The sequence below is a fragment of the Bos javanicus genome, chromosome 26, assembly GCF_032452875.1.
Source record: "Bos javanicus breed banteng chromosome 26, ARS-OSU_banteng_1.0, whole genome shotgun sequence".
In the NCBI taxonomy this organism is placed as follows: Eukaryota; Metazoa; Chordata; class Mammalia; order Artiodactyla; family Bovidae; genus Bos; species Bos javanicus.
The window spans coordinates 46420244-46445045 of NC_083893.1; positions in this window are offsets into that span (position 1 = coordinate 46420244).

The following is a 24802-nucleotide window of genomic DNA, read 5'->3' on the forward strand; positions in this document are numbered from 1 at the left end:
TTGTCTAGGTACATTGTCATGGTACTTCCTTGAATGCTCTCCTCTCTTAAATTTTCATTATCATTTAATTCTACTTGCTTATTTTCAAATTCACAGAACTCAATATCCATATCGAATATCCAGCGTCTATCACATTTGGATCACTACCTTAGTCTGAATTCCCTGGAACACACAACATGGGCAAAGCCTCACAGCTGCCCTCTGTTTGGAGTGGAATCCCAAGACAGCAAGGATGCGAGCGGAGCAAAGAGGGAGGAACAGCAAACTCAAGGTTGTGCCGTCATCACACAGCGCCGCCGGCCTCAGGACACGTCGCTGGAGAAGGGGTGGGCTGCAAGGCCCCTGTCCGCTGAGTCTGTGGCCCCACTGGTCTGCTTGCTCCTTCCCATCAAAGCTTTTCCCAGGAATACTCCCTTTTCTGCACTGCTGGTCTGTGTTGTTCAGCCCCTCTCCCCAACCCTGCCAAGGCAGCTGCCAGGGAAACCAGGTGCCCTGTCCCAGCGTGGACGCTTCACCTAAGCCTGTAAGCGGGGAGAGTGGGAGCCCCCCCAGATCCTGGCGGGGGGGTTGGATGCAGATGCAGACAGCCAGTGACAGGAGGGGACACGGCCAAGGGTGGGCCTGGGGCCGGGGGCGTGTTGGCTGCACACTGGTGTGCCTGCAGCCCCTGGTCCAGGAAGTCTAACCCCACGTGTGCAGCCCAGACACTGGGGAGCTCAGCTGCCGGGCCCAGCGCGACCGTGGTCTCGGCCCTTCTGTTGCTTTGCTTCCATATTTACCTGCAGCTTTTCATTCCTACCCTGAATGTCACTAGCTTGGCTTCTGTAGTGTTGATTCTGATGACTGCAGCTTCAAAAATATTTCTAATTTCTGCAATCAGACTATCTTTATCTTCAGGCCAACAGACCTACGTTAACCTCTTTCTTTTCTCGCCTTTCACTTTTCATCTTTTGTCCTGTTTTACTCTCTAAGGAGATGAAGAAAATTTTCTAATTTGTTTGATTTCCAAAAATGACTGCTTTGGGATATTTGCTCTCGTTCTCTTTCCTTTTTCTTGTTAAAAAAAAAAAAAAAGTTTGGACTTCCCTGGTGGTCTAGTGGTTGGGACTTCACCTTCCAAGGCAAGGGGTGCTGGTTCATTCCCTGGTCAGAGAGCTGGGATCTCACATACCTTGTGGCCAAAAGGCCAAGGCACAGAGTGGAAACAAAGTTGTAGCAAATTCAATGAAGACTAAAAAAAAAAACAACTTTACAATAAATAAATAAAATAATATTTTAAAAATATTTAAAATTTAAATATTAAAAAAATTCAAATAATAAAGATAATCATTTCAAACAAAATAATTGTACATTTTGAGTGTTTACCATGACAAATATTTTGTTAAGCACTTAGCATAAGTTACCTTGTAATCCTCACAACTGCAAGGTGACATCCATAGTATTATCTCAAAGAGGCACAGTGAGATTAATTAAACTGCCCAAGGTGACAGAGAGAAAACCTAGAGAAGCCAAGGCTTAAACCAGCTGTGCCTGACTCCAAAGCCTGTTTTCATTTATTGAGTGCTTTCTACATATGATGTTGGCTACACCTTCCCAAATAGGCCACGTATTGCCTTTTGAACCTTGTTCTGTTTGTCGAATTAGTGGCAGAACCTCAGCCGGGCGATTGCACTGCGTGTGCTCAACTTCCTCCTCTGTGACACTGCGTGAATCGTGTTCTCTCCAGCTCAGAGCGACCTGCCTCTCTTTCACCATATTCTGCACTGCAGTCCCTAATCTGGACTCTGATTTGGGTTGCTACTCATCCAGGGTTGAAATAGGGAGGCTGCACTCTTAGCTCTTCTTCTGCCAAAAAGAACTCTTGAAAACTGGGCTCAAATGTCACATTGTCCCCGTAACATTTTCTCAATTAGGCAGGGGAGTGCAATAAACCACCTGTTACTAGAAGCAGGGAAAAAAAACAACTAGAATTTTGCCTTCCAGAGATTGAAGGGTGGAACACAGCTTTGGGGTAGATGGTTTCTTTGTTCTAGGAAGAGCCGCTTCAGGAAACCCTCTTGACCACCACATGTAGGTCAAGTACTTGCTCTGTGTCCTCAGCAGAGCTCCAGACTCCAGCAAAAATGCAAATCTTGGGTGAGACCAGGATGAGGCGGGCTCTCTCGGTAACCTAAAATGCTGTCCTGTTGTGGGGGGTACGGGCGGGAAATGCATGTTTACAGCTCTGCAGGTTAAAATAAAAACTGCAAAATTCTTTTCATTGGCAGCTTCCTCGGGTTTTCCAGAGATGAAATCTGAGGATGCTAGGCATGTGGGTAGGAACAGAGCTGGTGAAATGTGTTCTCCATTAGGGACCGCAAGATGCCTGATTTTTAACCACCAAGCCCAGTATCTGGACTTTGTTTTCAGAAAGCAAGGAGATGTTATGAAGTGACTTGGTCATGATGTTCTTATACTTTCTCTGGGTTTGGACAGTGACCCAGAGAACTGCCGAGCTCTTCCTCACCCCCCTCTTGGTCTGGGAACCAAACGGGAAGACTAGTCTTGGAGATGCACACTCTTTACCACCTGTGCTCCCCTGGGGCTCTGCCCCCTTCCTCCTGGACCTGTCAGCACATGAAGTCCCCCTCCACAGGATGGGCTGCAGCATGAGTACCTGAAGCCCAGAATTTTACTAAACTTGCCTGGAAGGAAAATTCCCTTTCTTCCATGGTCTTGGGCTGTGAGAATAGGTCCTGTTGGCAGCCACTTTTCCATGTTGGGAGTGGACATTTTAAATTTTTAAAACTAAAAAACAAATTTTTTTTGGACACACTATGAGACATGTGGAGTCTTAGCTTCCCAACCCAGTGATCACACCCACACCCTCGCAATTGGAAGCATGGAGTCTTAATCACTGGACTGCCAAGAAAGTCCCAGGAGGGGACTTCAAATGGTAGTGGGTGATACAGGGACATGGGAACAAAGCCCAGAGGAAAGGAGGAGACCCCAGAGTTTATAATGTGGGTGTTAAGTCGCTTTAGTCATGTCTGACTCTTCGTGACCCCACGGACTGTAGTCCACCAAGATCCTCTGTCCATGGGATTCTCCAGACAAGAATACTGGAGTGGGTCGCCATACCCTCCTCCAGGGGACCTTCCCGACCCAGGAATCAAACCCATGTCCCTTACATCTCCTGCATTGACAGGCGGGTTCTTCACTACTAGCGCTACCTGAGAAGCCTGAGTTTATAATGCCTAAAGTCATGTCCACCCAACACTGTTCTTGATGCGAGCCAGTAAAATTCCCTTTCACTTCAACAGCTTTAGCTTAGCTTCCTGCTGCTGGCAAACTTTCTACCATACCCTGGGCACCTCTGCAGCTTGGACCCGAGTGAGAACTTCATTGTTCTCTATTTCTGCTGAAGTCAGATGTCAGCCCTCCTTCCAAGGTCTTGGTTTCTACCAAATAACTTTGATATTCTCTAATAACTTGGCCACAGTATTTCATTTGCCCAAGGAACCTGCCTTGGGGTACTGTTTCACTACAAATCTTCCATAAAGCTTTCAACAACCAAAATTAATATATTCTCTTCTTGGGCTTCTCCAGTGGCTCAGTGGTAAAGAGTCTGCCTGCAGTGCAGGAGATGCAGAGACTTGGGTTTGATCCTTGGGTTGGGAAGATCCCCTGGAGAACGAAATGCCAAACCACTCCAGCATTCTTGTCTGAAAAATCCCATGGAGAGAGGAGCTGGGCGGGCTACAGTGCGTGGAGTCACAAGAGTCGGACACGACTGAGCGACTAAACAATGATAAATCCTCCTCTTAGGTTGGAGACTTCCGTCCCTTGGCTGCAAAGCAAAGGCTAATAAACTCCAAGCGCGAGAATGGGCCTAAGAAGGCTCTGAATTATCCTTCATCTCAAATGTGCACTCAGCTTCTGCCTGGTATAAATTGGGAGCAGTGAGGAATAATAAAGGCGGTGGCGTCTTCTGTGATAAACTCCTGCCAAAGAGCATGAAAGACAGTGACGTAACAGATGAGCAGGAGAAGGAGGAGGAGGAGACATTTACAAGTTTTTGTTTTATTTTGTGGGTATAACCATAAAAAAGTAATGTCTTCCTTTTGGATCAGGCTGTTATTGTTTTATTTCTTGAGGAGAGTTCACTTACAATATCTGAATTGACGTGGGTAGAAAGGATATTGCAATTTCCATTTTACAGTTGATGAAACTGAGATCCTTAGGAATAAGCCAAGGACATATAACTAATTAGAAATCTGTATTTTGTTTGTTTTAACCTTTCAAAAAATTATTTATTTTTCATTAGTCGTCAACTTGCTGCTGCTGCTGCTGCTAAGTCGCTTCAGTCGTGTCCGACTCTGTGCGACCGCATAGACGGCAGCCCACCAGGCTCCCCCGTCCCTGGGATTCTCCAGGCAAGAACACTGGAGGGGGTTGCCATTTCCTTCTCCAATGCATGAAAGTGAAAAGTGAAAGTGAAGTCGCTCAGTCGTGTCCGACTCTTAGCGACCCCATGGACTGCGGCCCACCAGGGTCCTCGGTCCGTGGGGTTTTCCAGGCAAGAGTACTGGAGTGGGGTGCCATTGCCTTCTCCGTCAACGTATTGAGGTATAATTTATGTATGATAAACTGGATTCATTAACTCTATAGTTATCTGACAAACATATACATCTGTGTAAACTCCACCCCAATTAGATACAGACCTTTAAGTATTCAACAAAATTCTCTTGACTCTTTTCACTCTTTCCTTGCAGACACTTCCCCTTCAGCCCTCCTAGCCTGGGTACTTTTTTAAAAATTTATTTATTTTTAATTGGAAGATAATTGCTTTACAAATATGTTGGTTTCTGCCTGACGTCAACATGAATCAGTCACAGGCATACCTATGTATGCCTGTACCTCTCGATGTTTTGAACTTTTTATTTTGTGTTGGGATATAGCTGATTAACCATGCTGTGATAGTTTCAGGTAAACAGCAAAGGGACTCAGCCATGCATATACATGTATCCATTCTCCTCGAAGCTACCTTCCCATCCAGGCTGTCACATGACACTGAGCAGAGTTCCCTGTGCTATACAGTAGGTCCTTGTTGGTTTTATTAATACACAGAGCAGTGGGTACATGTCCATCCTGAATTCCCTAACCGTCCCTTCCCCTCACCCTCACAACCACAAGTTCCTTCTCTAACTAAGTCTGTGAGTCTGTTTTGTAAGATCAGTTGTATCAAGCAATCTGTACTTTTTTAGTAGTCAATTCTGTGGGTTCTCATCATAAGCACTGTCTGTTTCTGAATTTGCAGATGACATTAACCTTTTATATTTCAAGCAGAGCATGCACGAACTTGCCACCAAGAACACGGAATCTTTTGTTCAGGATCCCAGAAATTTCTAATTTGTAGAAGGACTTTCAAAGGGCCAGATGTATGTTACTATTACGCTTTCATCGGTACCTCCTAAAATTAACTACTTTCAAAGGCCACATTCAATGTTTTAGAAGAACTTTCGGAAGGTTTAAATCGTTATTCCTACCTCTTTAAGGTTACCATTTCAGAGTCCGCACATTGTATCAGGTAGGAGGGACAGATATTTGCAAGATGACAGGTGAAGTACAACAGTACTTTAATTGACAAATAGAAACAGCTATGACTTTGCAAATAGAGTGTAGGTGGGCGGATCTCCCTGGGCTCCTGGCCTCAGATCAATAAGCAGACTTGTGTGGGATTGGGATGGAGGTGCCCTGGATTCCATCTCTTCTCTGTCAGCATCCTGGGCTCTGTCTCGTAGACCTAGGGGCAGTCACAGCTCACCATGGACTTACTGGCAGCCTCGGTCACACTGCTGTTTTCTCTAGCCTTTAGTTTCCTATTTGGCAAAATGTCCTTAGCAACAGAAACTATTTTGCAAGGTTTTTTTTTCAATATTTATGTTATTGAGCTATAGTCTTTTAAATTAATTTTCCTTGGAGTATGCTTGACTTACAATGTTGTGTTAGTTTCTGCTGTACAGCAAAGTTAACCAGTTATTTTCTTGTTTAGCAGCTAAGTCGTGTTCAACTCTTTTGCTACTCCATGGACTGTAGCCCAGCAGGCTCCTCTGTCCATGGGATTTCCCAGGCAAGAGTACTGGAGTGGGTTGCCATTTCCTTCTCCAGGGGATCTTCCCCACCCAGCAATCGAACCTGGGTCTCCTGCAATGGCAGGAGGATTCTTTTCCACTGAGTCACCACCCACTCTTTTCCAGACCCTATTTCTGTATAGGTCATTACAGTCTTGAGGAGAGTTCTCTATGCTATACGGCAGGTTCTTGCTAGTTATCTATTTTATATATTGCCTGCTAAGTCCCTTCCGTCGTGTGTGATTCTTTGTGACCCTATGGTCTGTAGCCCACCAGGCTCCTCTGTCCATGGGAGTCTCCAGGCAAGAATACTGCAGTGGGTTGCCATGCCCTCCTCCGGGGGACCTTCCTGACCCAGGGATTATGTCACCTGCACTGACAGGCGGGTTCTTTACCACTAGCGCCACCTGGGAATCTGTTTTATACATAGTACTCTGTATACTACTGGTAGTAATATACCGTGTGTGTGCCTGTGCTTGGTCACTCAGTCGTGTCCAGTTCTTTGTGACCACATGGGCTGCAGCCCACCAGGCTCCTCTGTCCCTGGGATTCTCCAGGCAAGAATACTAGAGTGGGTTGCCATGCCCTCCTCCAGGGTATCTTCCCGACCCAAGGGTCGAACCTGCACCTCCTGCCTCTCCTGCATTGCAGGCGAATTCTTTACCACTCACCCATCCAGGAAGCTCAGTAACGTACTGCTGCTGCTGCTGCTGCTGCTAAGTCGCTTCAATAGTGTCCGACTCTGTGCGACCCCAGAGACGGCAGCCTACCAGGCTCCCCCGTCCCTGGGATTCTCCAGGCAAGAACGCTGGAGTGGGTTGCCATTTCCTTCTCCAAAGCTTGAAAGTGAAAAGTCAAAGCGAAGTCATTCAATCGTGTCCGACTCTTAGTGACCCCGTGGACTGCAGCCCACCAGGCTCCTCCATCCATGGGATTTTCCAGGCAAGAGTACTGGAGTGGGATGCCGTCAATCCCAATTTCCCAATTTATCCTTCACCATTTTCTACCTTGGTAACCATAAATGTGTTGTCTACATCTGTGACTCTATTTCTGTTTTGTGAACAAGTTCATTTAAACTATTTTCTTAGATTCCATATGTAAGTGATAACATATGATACTTGTCTTTCTCCATCTGACTTACTTTACTCAGTATAACAATCTCTTTGTCCCCTCGTGTCATTGCAATTGGCACTATTTTCGCTTTTTTGTGACTGAGTAATATTCCATTGTGTATATGTACCCAACTTCTTTATCCACTCCTCTGTTGATGGACACTGCTGTTGCTTCCATGTTGTGGCTATTAGGAATATTGCTACAGTGTATATTGCTACAGTGTTCTTTAGAAGGAATGATGCTGAAGCTGAAATTCCAGTACTTTGGCCAGCTCATGTGAAGAGTTAACTCATTGGAAAAGACTCTGATGCTGGGAGGGACTGGGGGCAGGAGGAGAAGGGGATGACAGAGGGTGAGATGGCTGGATGGCATCACTGACTCGATGGACGTGAGTCTGAGTCAACTCCGGGAGTTGGTGATGGACAGGGAGGCCTGGCATTCTGCAATTCATGGGGTCGCAAAGAGTCGAACACAACTGAGTGACTGAACTGAACTGAACTGACCGTGTATATTGGGTATGTGTATCTTTTGGAATTATTTTTTTCTCCAGATATATGCCCAGGAGTAGGATTTCTGGATTATATAGTAGTTTTATTTTTGTTTGTTAAGGGACCTCCATACTGTTCTCCATAGTGGCTGTACCAATTGCATTCCCACCAACCATGTGGGAGGGTTCCCTTTTCTCCACACCCTCTCCAGCATTTATTGTTCATAGATTTTTTAATGATGGCCTTTCTGACTGGTTTGAGGTGATGCCTCACTATAGTTTTGATTTGGATTTCTTTAATAATTAGTGATGCTGAGCATCTTTTCATGTGCCTCTTGGGCATTGGGCTGGTAAAGAATCCGCTTGAGATGCGGAAGACCTGCGTTCAATCCCTGGGTTGGAAAGATCCCCTGGAGAAGGGAAAGGCTAAACACTCCAGTATTCTGGCCCGGAGAATTCCATGGACTGTACAGTCCACGGGATCACAAAGAGTCGAACACGACTGAGCGACTTTCACTTTCACTTCGGGCATTTACTGCAGTATAGCTGATTTAGATTGCTGTGTTAATTTCTGCTGTACAGCAAAGTGATTCAGGTATAGCTATAGACATACTTTATAATATTCTTTTCTATTGTGGTTTATCTTAGGATGTTGAATATAGTTCTCTGTGCTATACAGTAAAATTTTGCTGTTTATCTATTTTATATGAAAACCTTACATCTGCTCATCCCAACCTCCCATGGAGGCAAGGCATATAAAAACTCAGTATGAGGCCCGAGACCCAGTCAGTGCTTAGCAAATGTTGCTGTCACTTTTGGGGTCATCTTAGCCCAGCACCAGTGACATCCGCCTCATTGCTGTGGTCCTTGTCGTCAGGATAGCTGGGTCTGTCTTTCGGGAAATCTAGCTGGCTGTCTTCCTGTGGTCTACCACAACTTGGTAGATCAAGGGGTCTGTGACTTTGCTTGTCTGCCCATGACGGACATACCTCAAGCCTTGCACACAGGAGTCAGAATAAAATATCTTAAGAGATATAAATTTTCTGATTTATTTTCTGTTGAAGGATAATTGCTTTACATAATTTTGTTGTTTTCTGTCCAAGCTCAACATGAATCAGCCATCAGTGTACATATATCCCCTCCCTTTTGAACCTCCCATCCCTCCCTTCTCAGTTGATACAGAGCTCCTGTTTGAGTTTCCTGAGCCAGACAGTAAATTCCCATTGGCTCTCTATTTTACATACGGTAATATAAGTTTCCATGTTACTCTCTCTCTCCATACATCTTCATAAGAGATATACATTTTTACACTAATGTTTTGTCTCATGTCATTGCAAGCCAAATGACTCAGTTGTTGTACAAACACTCAACTTACAAATTTGTGGGTCATGTGGGCGTTTTCCATTTTATAGCTCTAATCCTAAGTGGCTTGAAATTGGCCTCCATGGCAATCTGTAGTGATGGCTCTGTTTTTCTTTCACTCTGCTCCTCACAGGGCTCTAACACTACACTGCACAGCCCGGGGGAAACTTCAGGACTCTATTTTGCTTGGAGCTAAATCTGAAATCTTCCTTTTGCCCTGGATCTGCTGACTCATGCCTCTGTGTTATGATCAACTGTATTTTTCAAAGAAAAACAGCTATGGCTTAGAAAATCCCTTTGGATTAAGAGAACCCCCTCCAGCTGGGTATTTTCACTAAGAAAATACTGATGCAAAGTGCTACTGAAAACTTTCGAATCTCCAAGATATGTGACTTAGTGAAAGAAAAGAAAGCCTTCCCCCCACGGTGGAATGATCTGAGACAGATGGAACAAAACAGGTTAAAAATCAAGAATAATAGATTTTAAAAATCTATTTTGCTCTTCTCTCCCTCCTCTTCTCCATAGTAAGCCACTCAAAAGAAGAAAAGTAATTATAAAAGTTAGACTATATATTTTGAAAACTCATAAGCTTTTAGAATTCTTATAGTGGTATGGCTGTGCGGGATTTCTATTTACTTTGGGTTACAAATTTTCTATGCTTAAGTTATATGCACAATATTCTTTTTCCACATTTAGTTGTAGGATGGTACTCTAGTTTGCAGAGAATATTTACAGCTAGAAAAAGAAGTATATATTACACAACAGTTAATGCAAAATCCTGTTGAAACTTACAGCAATTCTTTGTGAGTATAAAGTCCAAATTCTAACTCTTGTGAAACTGCAGACACAACCCTCTGAGGGAGGCGGTGGTTTTTGTTTTTGGTTGTTCTGTAATTGGTTTTGGGATTTGAAGCAAGAGAAGCCACTAATACAAACACTGAAACATAATAATTCTGGTTTCTTGGGATATAGGCATAATCGTGTAACAAGATTTTCATATTATTTGGGACCAGGAAAAACATTTGGCTTATTGCGTGACAATCAGATCCTTGGTGAAGTAAGACACATGATTATCTACTAATATACTAGGATCTGTCATGACCTTCTTCTACTGTATATAATAGGATTCAAAGAAGACGGAGGAAGAGATGGAGAAAGAGAAGATGAACCCAGTCCTCAAGCACTTGCCACCAAGTAGGAGGCTTGTTGAAACATTGCATGAGCAGGTAAACCAGTGCAGAAAGCAATGTGATGAATCGCCCTTGGCTGTCTCCACGTTCCACAAAGAACTTTTTCATAAGTAGAGGAAGAAGCTTCCTTTCTAAGGGCAGCAAGATCTCTCATGGTGGTCAGTCTCCCTCATCCTGCTGGCTAGCAAGGTATGTCCTGGGTATTTCAAGACATCTTTAATGCAAGCAGACTCTCCTTTCCTTTTTTCTCCCCTTCTTTTTAAGACCCTATTACTTAATTTTACTATTATTATGTTTCTGGCTGCCCCCCACAGCCTGTGGGTTCTTAGTTCCCTGAGCAGGGACTGAACCTGTGCCCCCAGCAGCGCAAATTCAGAGTCTTAACCACTTGACTGCCAAGGAAGTCCTCCCCTTCCTCACTCTCACTTGAATCACTGCTCCAGGTGAGCCCTGGGAAAAGAACACCGCCAATGGAAGAGGCACACTGGCCTCCCAAGATGTTTTGGCTTCATGTGCTGGAGGAGAACCACAGGAAATCATAACAGCTACTCCAGAGGAAAACCGAAGGATGCTTGCTGGGGGAGGGAGGGCATTGGTTAAGACTCTTTTGGCGGCAGGTAACAAGAACCCAACTCAAACAGGTTTTAGAATAAGTGTGTTACAAAGATGTGGAGCAAGGACTGGCTGAACCTCTGAAGCCACTGGAACCAGGGTGTAGTCTCAGCCAGACCCTCTCTGGGTAGCTTGCCTCCATTCTCCCTCTGTGTCAGCCTCATCCTTTTTAAATTCTACACAAGAGCTTCCCTCATGGAGTTCCCATTCATGCAGGGCAGATAGATTCTTTACCACTGAGCCCCCTGGGAAGCCCCATGAACTACACTGATGTATGAACAAATCTCATTTATGGGTGAAACCTGATGCAGAGGGGCATTTTCAGAAGGCAGCCATTCATGGCAGACTGTCCCATGGAGGGGCACTGTATGGAAGGCTGTGCACTGATCTTTCATTTCACTGAGTCTCCTATAGAGTTACAAAACATCCAGATGCCAGGGCAAATCAGTCAGGAAGAACAATTAAGCAGCCAGGTGCTTTCCTGTACCGTGTATTGGACTTGGTCATCAGGGTTGGTCATCCTTGATATCTACACACCTCCCCTCAGGTTTTTGGAATCGGACAGTGGCCTGAGCATTGGGAAAAAATGCCTGGTGCTTAATTACGTGTGTCAATGTAACTGGGCAATGCCCAGTAACCGGTAAAACCTTATTTCTGGGTGTGTCTATGAGGGTGTTGCTGGAAAAGATAAGGATTTGCATCAGTAGACTGAGTGAAGCTCTCTCCTCACCAATATGCGTGGGTATCATTCAATCCATTTATGGCCCAGGGTGAAGGAAAGGCAAATGCTTTCTCTCTCTTCTTGAGCTGGGATATCCATCTTTCCTGCCTTCAGACATCAAGCCCCTGGCTCTCAGGCTTCCTGACTCAGGTTGGATTATACCACTGGCTTTCCTGGGTCTCCAGCATGTAGACAGCAAACTGTAAATCTTCCAGCCTCTGCAACCACTGCGGCCAATTTCTCATGGAAGAAGAAGCCATCAAGAGTGCCTGCCTCAGGGCACACACCTTTCCCTGGATTCCTGGCCATGTACAGCTATGGGCACATTTGGCCTGAGTAGCCACTTCCATTGGGTAATTAGGAAATCCTTAGGTAATTTCACAGCTATGTATATCCACAGAGCACACTGATGTCCAAGGTTCGATATGATTCTCTCATTTCTTGCCAGGTACAAGTTCAATGCCAGTTTTCCAGCCTGATGCAAAGGTACAGCAGCTGCAATTGTCTGCTTTATGCAGCACGTGTTGTTGTTCAGTCACTAGGTCATGTCCAACCCTTTGCAACTCCGTAGACTGCAATACGCCAGGCTCCTCTGTCCTCCGGAATCTCCCTGAGCTTGCTCAAATTCATGTCCGTTGAGTTGGTGATGCTGTCTAGCCATCTCATCCTCTGCTGCCCTCTTCTCCTCTTGCCTTTAATCTTTTCCAATGACTTGGCTCTTCAAATCAGGTAGCCAAAATATTGGCGCTTCAACTTCAGGATCAGTCCTTCCAATGAATATTCAGGGTTGATTTCCTTTAGGACTGACTGGCTTGATCTCTCTGCAGTCCAAGGGACTCTCAAGAGTCTTCTATTGCACCACAGTTCAAAAGCATCAATTCTTCAGCATTTAGTCTTCTTTATGGTCCAAATCTCACATCAGAACATAACTACTGGAAAAGCCATAACTTTGACAATATTGACTTTTTTTGGCAAACTGATGTCTCTGCTTTTTAATATACTATCTAGGTGTGTCAAGCTGGTTTTAGAAAAGGAAGAAGAACCAGAGATCAAATTGCCAACATTCACTGGATCATCAATAAAGCAAGAGAGTTCCAGAAAAACATCTATTTCTGCTTTATTGACTATGCCAAAGCCTTTGACTATGTGGATCACAATAAACTGTGGAAAATTCTGAAAGAGATGGAAGTACCAGACCACTTGACCTGCCTCTTGAGAAATCTGTATGCAGGTCAAGAAGCAACAATTAGAACTGGACATGGAACAACAGACTGGTTCCAAATAGGAAAAGGAGTACGTCAAGGCTGTATATTGTCACCCTGCTTATTTAACTTCTATGCAGAGTACATCATGAGAAATGCTAGGCTGGAGGAAGCACAAGCTGGAATCAAGATTGCTGGGAGAAATATCAATAACCTCATCAAGGTATGCCATCATATGCAGATGACACCACCCTTATGGCAGAAAGTGAAGAGGAACTAAAAAGCCTCTTGATGAAAGTGAAAGAGGAGAGTGAAAAACTTGGTTTAAAGTTCAACATTCAGAAAACAAAGATCATGGCATCTGGTCCCATCACTTCATGGGAAATAGATGGGGAAACAGTGGAAACAGTGTCAGACTTTATTTTTGGGGCTCCAAAATCACTGCGGATGGTGACTGCAGCCATGAAATTAAAAGACGCTTACTCCTTGGACAGAAAGTTATGACCAATCTAGATAGCGTATCCATCTAGTCAAGGCTATGGTTTTTCCAGTGGTCACGTATGGATGTGAGATTTGGACGGTGAAAAAGCTGACTGCAGAAGAACTGATGCTTTTGAACTGTGGTGTTGGAGAAGACTCTTGAGAGTCCCTTGGACTATAAGGAGATTCAACCAGTCATCCTAAAGGAGATCAGTCCTGGGTGTTGATTGGAAGGAATGATGCTAAAGCTGAAATTCCGATACTTTGGCCACCTCATGTGAAGAGTTGACTCACTGGAAAAGACCCTGATGCTGGGAGCTACTGGGGGCAGGAGGAGAAGGGGACAACAAAGGATGAGATGGCTGAATGGCATCACCGACTTGATGAATGTGAGTTTGAACTCCAGGAGTTGGTGATGGACAGGGAGGCCTGAGCTGTGATTCATGGGGTCGCAAAGAGTCAGCCATGACTGAGCAAATGAACTGAACTGAACTGCACTGAGGTGTGTCATAGCTTTCCTTCCAAGGAGCAAGTGTCTTTTCATTTCGTGGCTACGGTCACCGTCTACAGTGAATTTGGAGCCCAAGAAAATAAAATTGGTCACTGCTTCCACTTTTTCTCCATTTGCCATGAAGTGATGTGATGGAATGCCACAATCTTAATTTTTTGAATGTTGAGTTTCAAGCTAGCTTTTTAACTTTCCTCTTTCACCTTCATCAAGAGGCTCTTTAGTTCCTCTTCAGTTTCTCTCATTAGAGTGGTGTCATCTGCACATCTGAGGTTGTTGACATTTCTCTCAGCTATCTTTATTCCAGCTTGTGATTCCTCCAGCCCCGTGTTTTGCATGATGTACTCTGCATCGAAGTTAAATAAGCAGGGTGACAATACACAGCCTTGACACACTCCTTTCCCAATTTTGAACCAGTCTGTTGTTTCATGTCCTGTTCTAACTGTTGCTTCTTGACCTGCACACAGATTTCTCAGGAGACAGGTAAAGTGCTCTGGCACTCCCATCTTTTTAAGAAATGTCCACAGTTTATTGTAACCCACACAATAAAAGGCTTTAAAGTAGTCAGTGAAGCGGAAGTAGATGTTTTTCTGGAACTCCCTTGCTTTCTCTATGATCCAATGAATGTTGGCAGTTTGATCTCTGGTTCCTCTGCCTCTTCAAAACCCAACTTGTACATTGGAAATTCTCAGTTCATTTACTGCTGAAGCCTGGCTTGAAGGATTTGGAGCATAATCTTGGTAGTATGTGAAACGAGTACAATTGTATGGTAGTTTGAGCATTCTTTGGCATTGCCCTTCTTAGGGAATGGAATGAAAACTGACCTTTTCCAACCTGTGGCCACTGCTGAGTTTTCCAAATTTGCTGACATATTGAGTTCAGCACTTTAACAGCATCATCTTTTAGGATTTTTAAATACTTCAGCGGGAATTCCATCACCTCCACTAGCTTTATTTATAGTAAAGTTTCCTAAGGCCAATTTGATTTCACACTCCAGGATGTCTGGCTCTTTTTATTTTATGTCTTTAATAATAACCATGTCCCAAACATGATTATTATAGACACTTAAAGATTTTAGCAGCTTTTAGTGGCAAGCAAATCTAAATGCATTATGTAAAATGTTTAAGATTAAAAATTATAATTATGTATCACAAAAGAGTCCAACTGAACAACAATAACAAATCACAGAAGAATATGTTACTTTCTTTTCTATGCATCCATTAGAACTTGGGAAAGAAAATTAATGCAGTGGCACTTCCATATGCATGTATAAGCTGGTATTCCAAGAAGAACAGTGATGATCCATTAAAAAATTTTTTTTGGCTGTGCTGGGTCTTTGTTGCAGTGTGCAGGCTTCTCCAGTTTTGGTGTGTGGGCTCAGTAGTTGCCTCGGTAGAGGCGTGTGTGGGTCTGTTTCCCGACCAGGGATTAGACCTGTGTCCCCTGCCTTGGGTGACAGTTTGTTCACCGCTGGACCACCAGGGAAGTCCCGAGAACAATGATGTTCCTATTGCAAATTGATGGGATCTGACATCTAAGTTCTTCTCTGCTCCCATAGCATCTATATTAATTATTCAGTTCTTCAGTGAAATTTTTGAAACATCAGTGGTATTATCACGCTGCAAAAGAGAACCTCAGCAGAGAATTCAAATGACCACAGACACTTTTGAGAAATAGCCCTTCAGAAGAACACAGGTCACTTTAGTGTTCAATCTCAATGAGCGGTTTAGAAAGTAAACACTAGAACCTATTCTCCACTAGGATAGGTTGTACAGTCCTTGTGGACTGAATATATATTTTCTTCTTTACTCTTGCAACTCCTGACTTAACACAGTGACTGGAAAATAGTAAATGCTTACTGACTAAATGGATAAATTATTTACTTATACCTTGCTTTATTTTTAAGAACTGACTAGCTAGAAATAAGTAGGGATTTAAAAAAAAAAAAAGACCTAAAGAAACACAATGGATCATAAATTACACTTGCTGCTGCTGCTAAGTCACTTCAGTTGTGTCTGTCTCTGTGCGACCCCAGAGACGGCAGCCTACCAGGCTCTCCCGTCCCTGGGATTCTCCAGGCAAGAACATTGGAGTGGGTTGCCATTTCCTTCTCCAATACATGAAAGTGAAAAGTGAAAGTGAAGTTGCTCAGTCGTGTCTGACTCCTAGCGACCCCATGGACTGCAGCCCACCAGGCTCCTCCGTTCATGGGATTTGCCAGGCAAGAGTACTGGAGTGGGGTGCCATTGTCTTCTCCAAATTACACTTAGGCACAAGTTAAAAATTAAGATGATTCTTAATGAAAGAGAGGAGTCCATTTACATTTGATAGTGATTTCATAGCATACCTGACAACATGAACAGGGAAGACATTGGTTAGCTGTCTTTCATCTTCATGGAAAATACGACAAGAGAAAGTGAGTCAGACATTAATATGTTATATTTGAGGTAGACATAAGAAGATGATTGCTGATGACATTGACTTTTAATAAGTTTATCAGGGAACTGTTGATTGGCCTTCCAGTTATAATAAAAATGGAAGAAGAAACACGTGTCTGTTAACATACTCCATCAATTGCACTAAAATCACAACAAAGTAACTTTTAAAAAATCGGTTTCCTTGTTTTCTTTTCAATTTATTTATTTTACTTTTGGCTGTGCTGGGTCTTCATTGCGGTGCATGCTTTTCTCCAGTTGTGGCGAGTGAGGGTTCCTCTCTAGATGCGGTGTGAGGGCTTCTCAATGTGAGGTCTTCTCTTGCTGCAGAACACAGAGTCCTATCTACCCAGGCTTAGTAGCTGTGGCTCTCAGGCTCAGAGCACTGGCTCAGTAGTTGCAGAGCACAGGCTTAGCTGCTTTGCCGCCTGCGGGGACCTTCCTGGATCAGAGATTGAACCCACCTCTCCTGTATTGGCAGGTGGATTCTTTACCACTGAGTCACCAGGGAAGACCACAAAGTAACTTTTAAGCCCACAAGGCTAAAGAGAATGAGAGAGGAAATAACAGGGAGTTGGAAAGAAGACAGAAAAGGACAATGACCTACTGGACCCTGTAAACTTCATCCTAAACTGGCAGTGGGAAGCTTGTAGAATTAAGTTGATTTCTACTATTAATGCATAATCCTCAGATGGCCCGGTGATTAGTGGCACTGGATCCCTCTGGAAGTAGGTTAAAGCAGGGTGACTAAAACAAGAAGAATTTTAGAAGTCCGTCAAAAGGGCAGTTAGGCCTCCAGATTCCGTCCCCACTCTCTGTGATCACCTCTCGCCTTGCCCCCCAGCATGGTCCGAAACTGCAAGTTTATTCTTTGGCAGGTATAAAAAGGAGTCTTTGGATCAAAGGAATTAGGCATGATTAAATAGAGGGGTCTTCTACTGAGAGGACTTCCCTGGTGGCTCAGACGGTAAAGTGTCTGCCTACAATGTGGGAGACCTGGGTTCAATCCCTGTGTCTAGGAGATCTCCTGGAGACAGAAATGGCAACCCACTCCAGTATTCTTGCCTGAAAAATCCCATGGATGGAGGGGCCTGGTAGGCTACAGTCCACGGGATCGCAAAGAGTCGGACATGACTATGCGACTTCACTCACTACTGAGAGCTTAGGGGTCGGGCTTTCCCGGGCAGACCACCCTTGGGTTGACTGATCCACGGTTTTGATGGCGTGCCAGGCTCTGGAGCTCAGGCTGCAGTCTTCAGGATGCACGACTTGGTGCCATGTATGCCTTGGCACCATTCCCCTCCTTTCCTCACGACACTAATTGTCGGGTTTAGCTCACTCTTGAACTGACTATAATCATTCATTAACAAACCAAATGAGTATCACAGGCAAGTTCTCCCAATTTAGGCTGGGCTCAGACGGACATGTCTGAGGTGAGTCAATTAACACCAGGGTTGCTTTTGCCCAGCTGTTCACACATTTGTGGTACACTTGGGAGACCACGGCTGTGTTTGCAGAATTTACAATTCAGATTAAAGGAGTATTTTACAGCTCTTTAGAACAGATTTTTGAAGACAACCCTTTGATCTTCTCAAGCCTTGTACACTTGCTGGTTTGGCTGCCGTGTGGAGAGAGGAGCGGTCCAGCTCTGTGGCATAGTAAGAGGCAAGCCGTCTTCAGATGGATGCTGGTCTCCTGAACGTTACTGGACTTAAGTGGAAGGAGACTTGTAATCAGGTGTGCACATCTATGTACCATCCTCCTTCTGTTTTGCTGTCAGAATCACTGGATATCAACCCTCTTTCTCCACTAAAAGGGGTGTGGGAAAGGCAGAGAACAGATGAGTGGGAGGGGAGCTAAGTGGTTCCCTGGATTCAGGTTTAAATTTCAGCATTACTGGGTGACTCAGGCCATAAAGAATCTGCCTACAATGCAGGAGACCCGGGTCAGGAAGATCCCTGGGAGAAGAGAATGACAACCCAGTCCAGTATTCTTGCCTGGAGAATTTCATGGACAGAGGAGCCTGGTGGGCTACAGTCCACGGAGTTGCAAAGAGTCTGACACAAGTAAGTAAGTTTAGTCGCTCAGTCGTGCCCAACTCTTTGCAACCCCATGGACTGCAGCCCGCCAGCCTCCTATGTCCATGAGATTTTGCAGGCAACAATACTGGAGTGGGCTGCCATTTCCTTCTCCATGGGATCTTCCCAACCCAGGGATCGAACCCAGGTCTCCTGCACTGCAGGCAGATTCTTTACCGACTGAGCTACAAGGAAAGCCCAAGTCGGACAGAAATGAGTGACTAACACTTTCAGTTTTGGCATTACTGTTCATTTGGGCTTCCCTGGTGGCTCAGATGGTAAAGAATCCGCCTGCAGTGTGGGAGACCTAGGTTCCATCCCTGGGTTGGGAAGATCTCTTGGAGGACAGTATGGCAACCCACTCCAGTGTTCTTGCCTGGAGAATCCCCACGGACAGAGGAGTCTGGCAGGCCCCAGTCCATGGGGTTGCAAAGGGTCAGACAAGACTGAGCAACTAAGCACAGCACAACATTCATTTGGGCAACTGATGTCATATCTCCAAGTCCCAATTTCCTTGCTTATGAGACGAGGATTCCAACATTCTTTCAAAGATCCTGAGAGGATTATCTGAGATCACGTGAACAAGCACACCGTAGTGTCTAGTATACTTGTCGTTCAATGAACGAAGCTATTATTACCTGATGAATTGCCTCATCTAGACTTTAAAAACGAGGACCACTTCAAAGCAACACATTCAAGTTTAAACTGGGATGCAGGACGCACATTCTTATGCTGCCAGTATGGAAGTACTAGGGAAAGTGCTGGTCGCTCAGTCGCATCTGACTCTGCAACTCCATGGAGTGTAGCCCACTAGGCGCCTCTGTCCATGGGATTCTCCAGGCAAGAATACTAAAGTGGGTTGCCATGCCGTTCTCCAGGGGATCTTCCTGACCCTGGGATTGAACCTGGGTCTCCTGCATTGCAGGAAGGTTCGTTACTGTCTGAGCCACCAGAGATAGCAGTCCTAAAAAGTAGGATGAGCAGGTATCACAGGCTCGTGCATGCCCGCTAAGTTACTTCAGTCGTATCTGACTCTTTGTGACCCCATGGACTGTAACCCACCAGGATCCTCTGTCTGTGGGGTTCTCCTGGCAATAATACGGAAGTGGGTTGCCATTTCCTCCTCCAGGGGATCTTCCTGACCCAGAGATTGAACCTGACCCTCCTGCAGCTCCTGTGTGGCAGGTGGCTCTTAACCAATGAGCCACCAGGATCAGAGGAGTTAAATAACATCCAACTGGTCATCTAGCTGGTAAAGAGCGGAACCCAGGCTCTCAAATCATCCTAATATCTCATACAGGAATAGTCTTGCTTGTGTAGAGTCTAAAGGGTGGTTTGTATTGTTAGAAAGCCCTTTCAAACACTGAGCTGGAATCAGCCACTTAATGAAGTCAACTCTTTCTTGATCTGATGACCCTTAGAAGTAACTACTGTACTCTCTACGCCTTCCTGAACTCCCAGGCAACCGTCTGAAGCTCAGACTCAATTATCACCATTTCTGGGTCAGTGCGACCTGTCCTCCAGGCCCCAGCACCCACGAGCACACGAGTGTCTGGACCATCAGCCAAGGTGTCTTTCAAGGGCGTTTGGAAGCTTTCTCCTCTCTGATGGCCATTTCATACATCCTGCAGGATATTGGGTTCTCCAGGTCCTCACATGGCCTTGCTATAGGTTCTTTGTGACAGCTTTTGTTCCAAGCATTATGCTTACTTAGTCATCTTTGCAACTTTATTTGAGATTAAACAGTGTGAAGATTGGAGCAACCACTCGACAGAAAAGTGTTCAAGGCCCATTTGTTATTGCTTGTGTTGCTCCCGTTCTTGGAGCAGGTTTTGTATTCCTGCAAATTTAAATCAACAAAGTGCCCTTCACTCACACACACCAGCGTTCATTGACTGAAAACTGCAAATTCAAGGCTGCCAGTTTCACCCTTCTGTAATTTTCTGTGCAACTCTGGGCAGGTGACCACAATCTTCCATCCATACAGAGGGCCTTGCATCCTACAGGCAGCCAAGGAGAGCAAGGGAGCTTTACAACGACAGTTAGTAAAGATGATCCTGAATGCAATGCCAATTGCACCAACATACCTTTGGAAATAAAACTCTGAACACAAAATAGCCCCATTTGGATCCCAGGGAGAGTAGGAAGACACAGATTCTAGTTGAGGAGGGATGATACGGAAGGACACGTTGCTCTGTACCACTCAGTGCTTCCTGCTGAGCCCCGGGGTCAGCGAGTCTGCTGGGTGGAGACACTGGCTCTGAGTGTGTCTGTGTGGGTTTGGGATCCAGTTCCCAGATGGAGACAGTGCAGCTGGCACTTGGTAGCACATGCGGGTGGGAGGATTCAGCCCCTTGGAGAAGGAGTGAAATCCTATTCCCAGATGGAGAGGTCAAGACTGTGGATATTTTGGGTGCCTTTCAGTGGGAGGACAGCCTTATTCCCAGACCTGATTGGCAGTCCTTTCTGGCATAATGGAACTTACACGTTGGCAAGGATGCTAGCTTGCTTGCCACCTGATTGCCTTACAGAAATAAAACAGGGTGCTCTGCTTGTCTGTGACGTATGACTCAGTGGTTCTGTCTGCAGGAAATGCGTGAGAAAAGGATTCGTTGGATAATTTTAGAGAAGAAAGCTGGATACGACTCTTCCTTTTGTTAGAAGACAGGAAAGAGAAATATTTAAGACATCTTCAGCTACTGCATAGCACGGAGAAGTAAATACTCAATATCTTGTAATAACCTGTTATGGAAAAGAATCTGAAAAGGAAAATATATATGTATGTATAACTGAATCTCTTGGGTTTACCCTTGAAACTAATGCAACATTGTAAATTAGCTATACTTCAACTTTAAAAGCAACATCTTAGTCATACAGTGGCAGTCAACTGGTAAACCAGTCAGTGGACATATAATCCCAGTCATTCGCTACTTCTGTCCATTTGTATAAACCTTAACAAAGGGATCAGCAATGGAAAAGATGCCAAATAGTACAACCTTGCCCCATACAATTTATGTTACTTCCTGGCAGTAGAAGCTTATTCAAGAACTACCCAGAATTCTGATTTCCATTGTTTAGTTGGCATTTTGAGCATTTTAGCAAGAAGGACCTAAAAATTGCTCCTCTTAAACATTTGATAAAATGGATCAGAAATAAAGTGTGCCTAACTTCACTTTATCTTTTCTTCGTGAAAACACTGCCACCAGCTGGTTAATAAATGATTTTGACAACTGTTTTTTTTTTTTTTAATGAGATGAATGAGTCATTTTCCCTTCATTTAAAAAGGGAGCACAATGTCTAGTTTTAGGTTTTTTTCTTCTTTTCATAAAAATCATGTGCATCTCATAATGCCTGTTACTCTTCAGTCCTTTGAAGAGAAAAAATGATCTGGAGAAGGCCTATGCTAGCCACCCCTGGGCAAAAGTATAAACATGTTCAAGGACCCTGATGGTTTATAGCCAGAACCATTGAATTTCTTGATTTCAATTGTGAATCACACACGGCCCATCCTCCAGTTCATGGGACAGTTATCCTCACTCCCATAAAAGGAAGGGCTCCTGGTTTAGGGGCCTGACCAGCACAGCAAACGTCCCCGGGCAGCTTCCAATGCCTTATGTCCTGGGCATGGTCCTCCCCTCTCCACTGAAATGGGATCTGGCTTTCTCTCTGCATTGGTGCATGGTGTACCCCCAAAGAAGCTGTTTCCACTATAGAACATGTTTAAATGACCTAAGATTTCTTTAGGTATTAGGACATAGAACAACAGAAAAGGAGGGGAGAACCCTAAACAGCTACATCTGACAAATATGAAGTAGAACGCAAGACCTGAGAAAACTTTATAAAACTGGAGCCACCATCTCAATACTTGCATGCGTTCATCCAGCTCACATGTGACACCAGGAGCAAGAGCCCCTCACTTGGTTCAGAAACGTCCTTCATTAGGAGGACGTCCCCACTAGGAGAGTCGGGAGCCTTCAAGGGAGCTCGCGTTTCATGAAGGACACCCTGAACATGCTCCGTGTACCATGCACATTCGAAGCTCTTCCTCAGCAGGTAGGAAATGCTGGGCTTCAGGGAAGGGAGTGAAGCTAAGTTCATGTGAGCAGTGAAGGAGGGCCAGGGATCAATTATGGATCATTCATGGGGCCAGGGTGGGCGGGTGTGAACAGAGGCAGCAGTCCTTCAGTCATGGCAACCATAGAGTGGGGAGGGATGACAGTGTTGGCAATGTTGGAGGCTCTCAGCCCTGGAAATGGCTTTTGTTTTGTTTTCGTGAGGTTTGGTTTGATTTCACCTCCCTTCAGCAGGAGTCACAATGCCTGGGGTGTTCCTGACCACGGTAGTTCAATAGGGTGCTGGTGGATGGGGTCCGAACATTCAAGAAAATGCAGAATTAACCAAAGCTGAACAATGCATGGTCTTCCCCAAATGTATCCCTTTACAAAGTCCCTTTGTACAGAGTGTGGGGCAGGACTGTGTCCAGGGAGTGCCCACTGGGAGACCGGCCATGCCAGCTGCATCTCCTCCGTATCCATGCAAGACTGAATCAGCACAGGGGAACTGAAAACAGGGGCCAGGGAGCGGCCAACATTTCTAGGAGTCTGCTTCCATGATGCATGACGCTTCTCACCTCCCAGCCTGTGGGGCTGATGACACCTGCCCCACTTTAGAGGTGGGAAGTGGGCTCAGAGAAGCCCACTTAATGGGCAAGTAGAAGACTGATATTCAGACTCATAAGTTCCTGTCCCTTCCATACCACATGGCCAGACAGAAGGACAAGGAGACTGGGCTATGACCTTGGAGCTTCTGGAACCTGCTGGGGAGCTTGAACACTTTGCTTGGCCTCTCTGAACTTCTGTTTTCTGATGTCTAAATTTAAAGAGTTGGACTCCAATGATCGCTTGAAGACTTTAGCTCTCCTCATGTTTCAAGGTTTCCCACAACCATGATTGTGTGTGTGTGTGTCTGTGTGTGTCCAACCAAAAGCACAGGGCACCCAGTAGAGTAAGGTGGGCTGGGAGAAGTGTGTAGATTCCCCAGTCTTACACCACAATCATATCAACCAAATTTTCACATTAAACCTAATTTCAGTTGTTTCAATTGAACTCAGATAGAAGCCAGAGAGAGAGAAAGGAAGAGAGATGGCATCCATTGGGATCCTTTTCCTTCCAACTAAAGAGAAAAATACCAAGAATTTCCTGAAATAAAAGGATTCATTTCTCCAAAAGGCTTTAATAAGAAAGAGAGACGAATCATTAAGAATTTAAAATACGAAGATAAAAACTCTCAAAGATTCCAAAGCACCCACATTAAGCTGTAACATCATTTATTAACTGCATGGATTTGTAGAACTCTCTACACTTAATTCTTAACTCAATTGAACTCACAGGCTTGAAAAGTACTTTTGCAACACCATTACATTATTTAAGGATAAGTGTTCATGTCACGGTATTATAAATGACTGATGGGACTTGAATTTCATGGTAGAATTAATTCTAAAATGAGGTGCAAAGCAAACAATTTGAGTTTCTCTCAGGCTTTCACAGTGACCCCCAGAAAAAAAATTTTTTTTTAAATTTTATTCAAAAATTTTTATCTCAAAAAAAAGTCTTGCAATTTTTTAAAAGGATAATTTGCTTAGAAAACTTTGCTGGGGTACTGCCAACCTTTTCTCTAACACCCAGGTAGCCTGACACTTTAATAATACCAAGACCTAAAGGAATTCATGGTATTAGTTTTAGCAAGAGATGGTGATCAATTATTAAATGGTTCCAGCTCTTTAACAGGCATCCCAGGTCCTCGCTGCCACGGGTGTCTGGTCCTCCCAGCAGATTCTCCAAGACATAGAAGGGTGCGCTTGGCTCTCATGGCTCTGCTTGTCCTGAGTCTGGGCGGCTGGAGCTTCTCCTCCACCGTAGTGATCAAATCCCCAAAGCAAACACACCCCCAGCACTTTCCTGAAGACTGTAGCCGACCAGCTCCTTTGTCCACGGGATTTTCCAGGCAAGAATACTGGAGTGGATAGCCATTTCCTTCTCCAGGGGATCATCCGGACCCAGGGATCAAACCCAGGTCTCCAGCACTGTAGGCACACGCTTTACCATCAGAGCCACCAGGAAAGTCCTTCCTGAAGGCCAGTTTTCCCAAATTAGATGCTCTTGCCTCCACTTCATCACCCCGGTACCGTGACTTCCGGACACACACCTTGAGCACGTCTTACTGTGCTTCGGGTCTGCCAAGTTCCTTCCCCCATGCTCCGGGGCCCTGGCACAGCCCTCCCCTTCCAGGAGACGCAACAACCTTGGCTGCACAAAAGGACCTTTTCCTGAAATCCAGGGCCCTCAGGCTTCCACGCAGTGACCTGAACTTGATTTGAGGGGACAGGATTCAGGTGCTAGGACTGCCCCTGGCTGGGAGATTTTGACAAACAACTCTGCACCTTTACACATTTTCCACTTGGAAAATTTGTAAATACTCCTTTGAGCCATATTTCTTAAAAAA